Source organism: Elephantulus edwardii, unplaced genomic scaffold, assembly GCF_000299155.1.
Source record: "Elephantulus edwardii isolate Elephantulus edwardi_28Jun2011 unplaced genomic scaffold, EleEdw1.0 scaffold00168, whole genome shotgun sequence".
Taxonomy (NCBI): Eukaryota; Metazoa; Chordata; class Mammalia; order Macroscelidea; family Macroscelididae; genus Elephantulus; species Elephantulus edwardii.
The window spans coordinates 1,875,323-1,885,279 of record NW_006399918.1 but is presented as its reverse complement, the minus strand read 5'-3'; the positions used below and the strand labels follow the sequence as shown (position 1 = coordinate 1,885,279).

At 39.9% G+C, this 9,957-nt stretch overlaps 1 pseudogene; it reads right to left on the bottom strand.

Moving 5' to 3' along the window:
- Positions 1-3,892: 3,892 nt before the first annotated feature.
- Positions 3,893-6,840, bottom strand: LOC102860290 (annotated as a pseudogene).
- Positions 6,841-9,957: the final 3,117 nt, after the last annotated feature.

Sequence of the window (9,957 nt, the reverse complement as noted above, 5' to 3'; positions counted from 1 at the left end):
AATATCTTTTTTTGAAAGGCACAAACTAAGACTTTACACTTGGACCTCATCTGATGGGCTGCACAGGAATCAGATTGACTGGATTTGTGGACAGAATCGTTGGAAAAACTCAACATCAGCAGTCAAAACTAGGCCAGTATCAGTCTGTGGGTCAGGCCATCAATAGCTCATGTCAAGTTCAAATAGTGGCTGGAAAAATGAAAACAAATCCACAAGAACCAAAATATGATCTTGAATCTATTTCATCTGAATTTCAAAATTATCTTAAGAGTAAGTTTGAAGAATTGAACACCAATGATCAAATATCAGATGAATTGCAAAATTATATCAAAGATACCATACATGAAGAGAGCAAAAGATGATTACAAAGACAGAAGAGAAGGAAATGACCAAAATGGATATCAGAAGAGACTCTGAAAATTGCACTAAAGCAATGAAAAACCAAAACAAAGGGATAACATGTCAAAGTAAAAAGGCTGCACAAAAGATTGCAATGGGTAGCTCAAGAAGACAAAATGAAGTATTATAATGGGATGTGCAGAGAGCTAGAATTGGAGAATAAAAGGGGAAGAACTTGCTTTGCATTTCTCAAGTTTGTTGTTGTTGCTGTTATGTGTCATTGAGTCATTTGCGACTCATAGCGACCCTATGTATAAGAGTTCTAAATGCTGTTCTGTCCTATGCCAACCTAGCCATCTCAAACGCACTTTTTCCCACCACTCTGGTCACAGAATCGATCCATCTCATCGAAGGTCTTCCTCTCCTTCTCTGCCCTTCTACTCTGCCAAACATGATGTCCCTCTCCAAGGACCAGTCCCTCCTTGCAACACTGAAAGACAAATTAAAGCCTTAAGTAACAGTATCGAAAGATGCTATTTGATAATATATTTAATGAACCAGGAAGTATCAAAAGAAGATGGAGAGGATATACAGAGTCACTGTACCAAATACAACTGATTGATACTGAAAAATTTCAGGAAGTACCATATGAACAGGAGTCAATGGTAATGAAGGAGGAAATGGAAGTTACATTGAAGGCATCAGCAAAAAATAAGGCCTCAGGAATCAATGTGATGCCAATTGACTTGTTTCATTGAACAGTTGCAGCCCTGGATGTGCTCACCAGTCAATGCCAGAAAGTTTTGAGGACAGCTCTCTGGTCAACAAATTGGAAAAGGTCCATATTTGTTCCCATTCCCAAGAAAGGTGATCCAACAAAATGTGGAAACTATTGAAAAATATTACTAATATCATATGTAAGCAAAATACTGCTGACCATCATACAAAAATGGCTAGAACAGTACAGATACCGAATTGCCGGAAGTTCAAGCATTATTTAGAAGAGGCCATGGCACCAGGAATATCATTGCTGATGTCAGATGAATCCTGGCTGAAAGTGAATAATACCAGAGGATTATCTATTTTATGAAGAAAGTGCAGCCAGAGTGCTCTTTGAAGGCAAAGATGACAAAGCTTTACCTCACATACTTCAGGCGTCTTGCTGGGAGGGGTTATTCCTTGGAGAAGGACATGATGCTCGGAAAGGCAGAAGGTTGACAAAGGAAAGGAAGGCCCTCGACCAGGTGGATTGACGCAATGACTGCCACAATGGCTCCAATGTGTCAGGAAGTGTGAAGATGGCACAGGATAGGACTTCATGGCACCTAACCCTGAAGTGAGAGTGGAGTGCCACAGATTGGGTGGGGTGAACAAAAAGGAGGAGAAGGTGGTGCAAAGACCCACAGAAGCTTCTTATCAGTACTTAAAAATTAGTTTGGATGTTTTAAATGAGAAGTTCTAGAAGAAAATAAATATAGCAAGAAAATAAATAACAAAATGTAAATCAATGATATTTTTTTTGAACTGCTACAGATGAGACCTGAAAATAACTAAACATAAGAACAATCTTCCTGATTTTTTCCATGAAACACTTACCTTTGCTATTACTTTTTATCTATCCTATCCCTCACCCATCCTTACTAGGAATGAGGACCAAAGGTCCCCATCCAGTGAACCATTGGGACTAAACCACAGCTGTCAGGTAGAAGATGGTTTGTTTTGGAGGCATTTAGACCAGAAACAAGGAAAGCAAGAGGGTAGTGACTTTTTACTAAGTGACAAATATATTTTTACACAGAAGAGTAATAGTATTAAAGTATGAGGCTAAGGTGGAGGAGGAGGAAAAACAACCACAAAACTCATTAGTTTGGTAGCCAAATTAATTTCAATTAAGTTTGTGCATGTATGGTTTTTTAAATTAACATTTTAATCATTTATATACATTGTGTATCTTGCATGTACATTGTGTCTTATATAATATTTCATTTACATTTCATTCATGTATATTCCCCTTTCATCCTTTCTCCAGGTTCATAGGGTTTCCAGAGGCAAGCTATTATGAAGTGGACGCCACTCCTCCTTCCAAGCTTGTTTTAATTGGGGAGCTCCACCCCACTCTCTGTCCACATTGGGTAGCCAACCATTAACGTATTTGACACATCAGTGTCACAGTGTTCAGCCTCACAGCAACCACAAGTGACCGTGGTACGGCACCTTGTACACCAGGGCTATATGACCTAGAGGGATGTCTGAACAAAAACAATGAAAGACAGACCTGAGGGCCATAGATTAAAATTCACCTTACTGTCCACTGGGCCAACTGATCTCTCTCTCTGTGTTGATATTATTGTTGTTAAGTGCCATCACATCGCAGGCAACCCATAAGGACCTATGAACATGGAGAGAGGATGAAAGGCACCCAAGCGTCGACGACTCTCCTTCATAGGGTTGCTATGAGTCGCCTGCGACTCGACAGCACTTAACAACAACAACAACAACATATTCCCCTTATAATCATCTTCCTAATAACTTATTGAGAAAATAAAACTATAGGAAAGAGAAGATAACAGGGATCCACATGCAGTGAACTTGGCCCTGAGGAGCTTATAAAGTCAAAGGGGAAGAATAACCAAGACAGCTGTAAATAAATCCATGAGCATACAATGATATGGTCTCTGCACCACTCAGCAAGGTAGTGTTGCTTCCATTGGTGAGTTGGACAAAGTTTCCTGAGGAAAGGGCATCTCTGTTGAGCATAGAGAAAGACCTAGAGAGCCATCCAGGTATGGCACAGAAATAATTTTACAAAAGCTCAGCAGCTCCATGAATACCTTGATTTTTACACAGTTCTATTTAGCCTACTTTGACAAACCATACTCAAATAGAGAGGCAACAGAAAGTTTTAAAATAACAAAATACGTGAATATCACTATCAGGTTGTGTATATCACATTACATCCCCTGTGAGAGTTCCCTTCCTCACATTTTGTTGTTATGTATCACTGAGTCACCTACAGCTCGTTGAGACCCTATGCCCAATAGCTCTGAATCCTGTGCTACCCTGAGCCAGTCTCACTGTCTTCAACACACCTACCCCCACTACCCCAGTTACTGTCAATCCATCTCTTCCAGGATCTTCCTCTCCTGTACTGTCTCCTTCCACCCTTCCAAGCACGATGTCTGTATTCAAGGACTCATCTCTCCTGGCAACATGTCCAAAGCATATGAGACGGAGCTCCTAAATCCTTGCCTCCAATGAGCTACTTGGTTTCTCTTGGAAATCCATGGTATGTCCAAAACTCTTCTCCAGCACCACACTTGAAGGCCTCGAATCTTCTTCTGACATCCTTAGTCATTGTCCAACAAACAACAACAAATAATATCAGATTTTGTCACTTATTAAATCTGGATATTTCTTACTATTGGTACTGGCTAGAAATAAGTTTACAATTTTTAATTTTTTTTCTCATGAATAACATAGGTTTCTTCAGTTTATGGGTAGCTACACTCTTTTTCTTAATGAGGGAGGAAATGCAGTCACAACTCAAAGCATATCATGGTATGACCTGTTAAGGACAAAAAGAAAACAAATAATTCTGAATAAAAGATATATCTGAAATAGAACATGGCCTGGTTAAAAGACCAAAGCTAAAGATAAGTAAGCAGGGGAAAGATTGAGAGGAGAGAAAATGATACATTTAACAATTAAAACTCACCAGTCTTGTAGGCCTTAAGACAAGTTCTCTCAAAAGGAGCAAGGAAGGGACTAACAAACAGATCAAGCCAATGGAGATGGAATTCCCTGTTGATTGAGAGAAGGGTAAAAGTATATCATTTGAAATCCCACTCTCTGGGTTTCCAGGGCTTTCTTTGTACATCTGAATGTCTGCACCACCATCTGCCTTCTTCCAGTGTAAGGTGCCATTCTGACTTTCTTTCTCATAATTCAAAACATTATCTACCTTTATCTCTCAATCCTCACTCTACTTCCAGCTTCTCCTTTTACGCATATGGAGCATCTCTACCCATCTCTGGCAGGTCTAGCATCTCCTCATTTCTTACCCCAGTAGAGGATGATGTCCTGGCCACCTAGACTGCTGTGCTTCACTGTGCAAGACAGGCCAGTTGCCTTTCCACATCCAGGGTCACTCGGAGATACCAGGTCCCATCAGCATTGGGTAGGACATCACCTAGCTGAGAGCCTGGCTGTTCTTGCTCCCCCCCACCCCCGCATCCATGTCACCCACACAGGCTTCAGATAGAATCCTGAGACATGACAAACCAACAGCAGATGGCCAGGACCAGGAGTGGGGCCAGTGGACAGCCAGGCCTCAGGCTTCTCTGGAGCAATGAGTGTTCAGATTAGGACTTCTGTTCAGAGTATAGAAACCCGACTCCATAATTTGGACAATTACTCCCTTCAAAACTTAATTAATTAATTCACTGTCAGGGAGGAAGAACTGACTCAGAGCTGACCCTCCAGTAACTTTTCAGAGGCTGTAAATCATACAGGAGGAGACTGCCAATCTTTCCTCGATGAAGTTACTAGTGAATTGGAGTCACCAGAGGTTAGCAGCACAACTCTCTATGAACAACACCACCAGTGCTCTGTCTTCAATCCTTAGGGAACCATATATTGTATCCATTAAACTTGTCTGCCTCTTGTGTACTTTTCTATTTCTGTCTTTATTGTAGATTAAAGAGTTAAAAGTGATATACTTATCACCCTGAGAAGTCAGAAAAACTATGGCATTGTTATTTATGGTTTTTTGTTGTTGTTGTTGTTGTCGTCACCTTATTATGTAGATTTCTACCACACTTTGCTTTGTTTATATTATGTTTCATACAATCATTTCCATATATTGTGTTTTATACAACTAATCACCATTGGATTATGCATACCACCATTGCTCCATCATTTTAGGTCCTTGCCAGACCCTTCTCATTCTTTTACCACTCCCTCCACCCACCAAATTGTGTGATCCTATGATTCCCTCTCCCCATCTATTCTCATCCTTCTGCTCCCACTCCTTCCTCCCTTGGACCTCCATGTGTATTTTACTAGTTATCCTTTTATTTTTACAACAATGGTCTTATACAGTATCTGCCCTTATGAGACCAAGTCAATTCACTCAGCGTAATGTTCTCCAATCTCTCCAAAGTTAGACAGTATTTTCAAAATCACCTTGTCTTTGAAGGTCTGCCTTCCCTGCATTGAGAACACTTAAAATAAAATGGGGACAATCTCTGTAGAGCTTTCACAGATCCCTGGATACTGACTGACTAGTTTACAAAACGTCTTCGCTATCCAGCTGCCCTCTGGAGCAGGGCCACATGAATGATTCTGTACACTCATAAAATCCACTCCTTACAGAGCCACACTGAGGAAACTAACAGGGGCTTCCCAGGGCACAGCTTACACAGCTTACAGCCTCCTATGAACTGGACTTCAAATGGATCTGGGAAGAAGGGAAAATAGTGATTCAATGAGTGGTCAGGCTTTCTCTTTAATATACCTGGTGACTAAGAATAGATGCAGAAAGATTGGTGTGAGGGAGTTGGGAGAAATTAGATGATTAGGGGGAAGGTTAGGAGAAGAGAGAGCATTGGAGGAAGAAACCCACTAAGAGAGGCACAGGGAGGGGAGAATAAAGATTTGAAAATTCAAAGGAGAGGAATGGGTTTCACACTAGACTAAGTACAGAATGATTAGAAAGAATAAGAATTCAACTGTTGTAGAAGTGACCATTAGACAGCAAGAATCTGAAGTACTCGTTGCAATTATGCAAGAGTCTAGAGAGTTGTATGAAAGTTTGAAAGAGTGAATAGAGGGGAAAGATCACAGGAAGCAGCAGTCAAAATGAACAGAGTAAAAAGTTGTATCAAACTCCACCAGGACTCACGCAACGGTGGGAATTCGCTGGCAACTTCCTGAATCTAACAACTGGAATCTGGTAAAGTCCAATTATCTCCTCCATTTCAGCCACCTCTTCATCCCTGAAGTTGCCCTTGGCCCAAGGCTTCAGGAAAATAGCAATGCCCAATTCACTGACCCAGCCATGAATCTGTGAATCATCCAACCAGCCTGAGCTTTGGTATTTTGCCCAGGTACTGTTGGCAAAGGATATGATCTGGAAGAGGTAGAAGGTGCTTGGCTGCTGAAAGTTTGTAACTGATAGGATAGGAGTAGTGAGAAGAAGGGAAGAAACAGGAAGAACTGAGAGAATAAAAAAGTTAACATAAACCCCAAGTGAGAAGAGCACAGAGAGTTTAAGGCATATGCTAGCCCCAGCATCTCAGGGCTCCAATCCCAAACTCTAAAGAGCAAGAAGACAAGAGTGTCCACACCCTTACTGTCCAAATGGATACGGATCAGTGCAGCATGATTTTACCCACTCTCCCTCTTACTCTCTTGATAGGAATTGCCAGAATCACTCTCATCATCCTTGTTTTCTCCACCTTGAAAGAAAACTGCCAGTGATAGAAGCAGCAGTAGTAACATTTCACTGCAAGAAAATTGGGGCTCTCAGAACTGGTGTTTGCTCCCTTATTTTAGCCAAATTTCTCTTCAAAATAGTAAGGTCTCCTCTAAGTCCAATGTATATCAGAGCAAATCTTTGCCTCTCACACCCCTGAACTTCCCACTCAGCCTTTCATTTCCCCATGAGAAATGAATTTTCTGATTTTCCCCAGACCTTCCTTCACTTCCCTGGCTTCTACCTTGACACCAATCCTTGTCTTACTCTTACTGCCTTCAAAAAAATCACTATATGATTTTCAAACATCCCCAAATTTTTGTTTCCATGTCTCTAAAATGAATGTATAACACTAAATCAAGATAGTGGCTGAAATCAGATATGAAACACCAGGCTTTTGATAACTTTAAACTATAATTTATACACCTAATCCTGCCCACCCTCTACCGTCCCCTCTTCCATCAATAGCCTTCTTAGTGTTCTCAATATCTTCCTTTTTTTCCCCTTTCTTTTCTTGTTTCGTTTTGTTTTTACTTTTTAGATTATGCACATAGAATTTTCTTTTCTTTAATGATTTTTATACCGGTTTACATATAAAGTTCATAAAATTTGTATGTGTTGCTTTTCATACTAAATCATTCCCCTTTTGTTTACTCATCCCTCCTCCCATCCATCAATTTGTGCGACCCTATGATTAAGTCCCCCTCTCCCCTCCTTGGATACTAATACTCATTCTGCAATAATGGTCTTACATAGTATTTGTCTTCAGGAGACTGAGTTAGTTTATTTAACATAATGCTCTCCAGTTCCTCCCGTGTTAGGTAATAATTTACAAAATTATTGCTCCTGCATGCCACATAGTATTCCATTGTGTGAATGTACCATAATTTCTCAATCCATTCATTTGTGATAAGGCATTTGGACTGTTTCCATATTCTTGCTATGGTGAATATCGCTGCTATGAACATTAATGTAGAAGTCTCCCTTTGTGCCTCACTTCTCATTTTCTCAGGGTGTATTCCAAGCAGTGGAATAGCTGGGTCATATGGAATTTCTATATTCAGCTTTTTGTTTGTCTGTTTCTTTAATTGTTAGACTAGTTTATTTACAAAATTGGAATACATTGTTTTTCAGACCAGATACTTCCAACTTCCCTCATTCTCCCACCTATCAAATTTTACAAGCCCATGATTCATTCCCTCATCCCTCTGCTTCCACCTCCCACCTCATTCTACAATAATGGTTTTATACAATATTTGTCCTTGTGGGACTGAGTTCACTCAACATAATGGTCTCCAGTCTCTCCCAAGTTAGGTAATAATTGGTAAAAGCATACTCCTGTGTGTTGTGCAGTATTCCATTGTGTGGATGTATCATAATTTCTCAATCTATTCAATTGTGGGTGAACATCTGGGCTGTTTCCATTTTCTTATGATGGTGAATAACCCTCTTATGAACATTGGTGTACAAATCTCCGTTTATGCCTCAGTTCTCATTTTCTCAGGATTCAGCTTTTTGAGAGAGCACCAAACTGTCTTTCAGAATGGTTATTCTATTTTACAATCTCACCAACAACATATAACAGTTCCTATCTTGCCACATCCTCTCTAACATTTATTACTTGCTGTCCTCGTAAACTTTGCCACTGTAATTGGAATGGGAAAGTATTTTATTGTAGTTTTGATTTGCATCTCTCTTATTGCCAGTGACTTGGAGTATTTCTTCATGTGTCTGTTGGTCATTTGAATATCTTCTGTAAAAATTCTTTCCATATCTCTTGTTCATTTTGTAATTGGATTATCAGTTTTTATCTTGTGGAGTCCCAGGAGTATTCTATAAATTTTCTTTATGAGACTCTTGTCTGAGATGGTATACCAAATGTTTGTTCCCAGTCAATAGATTTTCTTTTCCCCCTGCAAGAAAAAATTTTTATGCACACGGGGATTTAGTCTTTAGAAGGTCTCATTCATTAATTTTATCCTCTTCAGATTGTGCTGCATTTCTGGCTGTATTTGGCAGTCTCTTTATACTACAGGCTAGGGCTTCTAATCTTGATCCCGGTTTGTCTCATGAAATATATGGTTTTGGGTTTTACTCCCAGGTCTCTGGTCCTCCTTGAGTTAATTTTTGTGTATGGTGTGAGATGTGAATCCTGTTTCAGCTCTCTGCAGGTGGAAGTCCAGTTTTGCCAGTACCATTTGTTGAAGAGGTTGTCAATTCCCATTTGAAGGCTTTGATTTCCTTGTCGAATATCAGTTACCATAGATAGTAGGGTTTATTTCTGGGTTCTCAATTCTGTTCCATTGGTCGATGTGCCTGTCATTTTACCAGTACCATGCTGTTTTGGGTTACTACTGCTGTGTAGTAGGTCAGGGAGTGTTTTGCCTCCAACCTTATTTTTGTTTCTCAGAAGCTTTTTGTTTATTCAGGGTCTCTTGCCGTTCCAAATAAATTTGTCAATGTCCCTATCTCCTTGAAAAATTAATTTGGTATGTGGATTGAGATTGTGTTTAACATGTAGTTTGCTTTTGGTAGGATTATCATTTTCACTATATTGATTCTTCCTATCCGTAAACAGGGTATATTTTTTCCATTTCTTTAGGTCTTTTATTGTGTCTTGCAGAAATGCTCTGTAGTTTTCTTTGTTTAGGGCTTTTATATCTATAGTTAGGTTCACTCTCAATCATCTTAATTTGTGATTGACTATTGTAAATGGTATTGCTTTCTTGATTTCCTTCTCTGAATTCTCTTTGTTACTGTAGATGAATCCTACTGATTTTTGGATATTGAACTTATATCCTGCCATTCAACTATATTGGCCTACTAACAGGTTTTTTTTGCCTGAGTCTTTCGGGTTTTCTGTGTATACTATCACATCATCTCCATATCTCCATATGTTGTTGTTATTATGTGCCATCTAGTTGCTTGTGACTCACAGCAACCCTATGTACAAGAGCCCTAAATGCCATTCTATCCTGTTCCAGCCTCTACGTCTCAAACACACTCATTCCCACCACTCCTCTCACAGAATCTATCCATCTCATCGAGGGTCTTCTTCTCCTACACTGTCCCTCCACTCTCCCAAACATGATGTCCCTCTCCAAGGACCAGTCCCTCCTTGCAACATGCCCAAAGTATGTCAG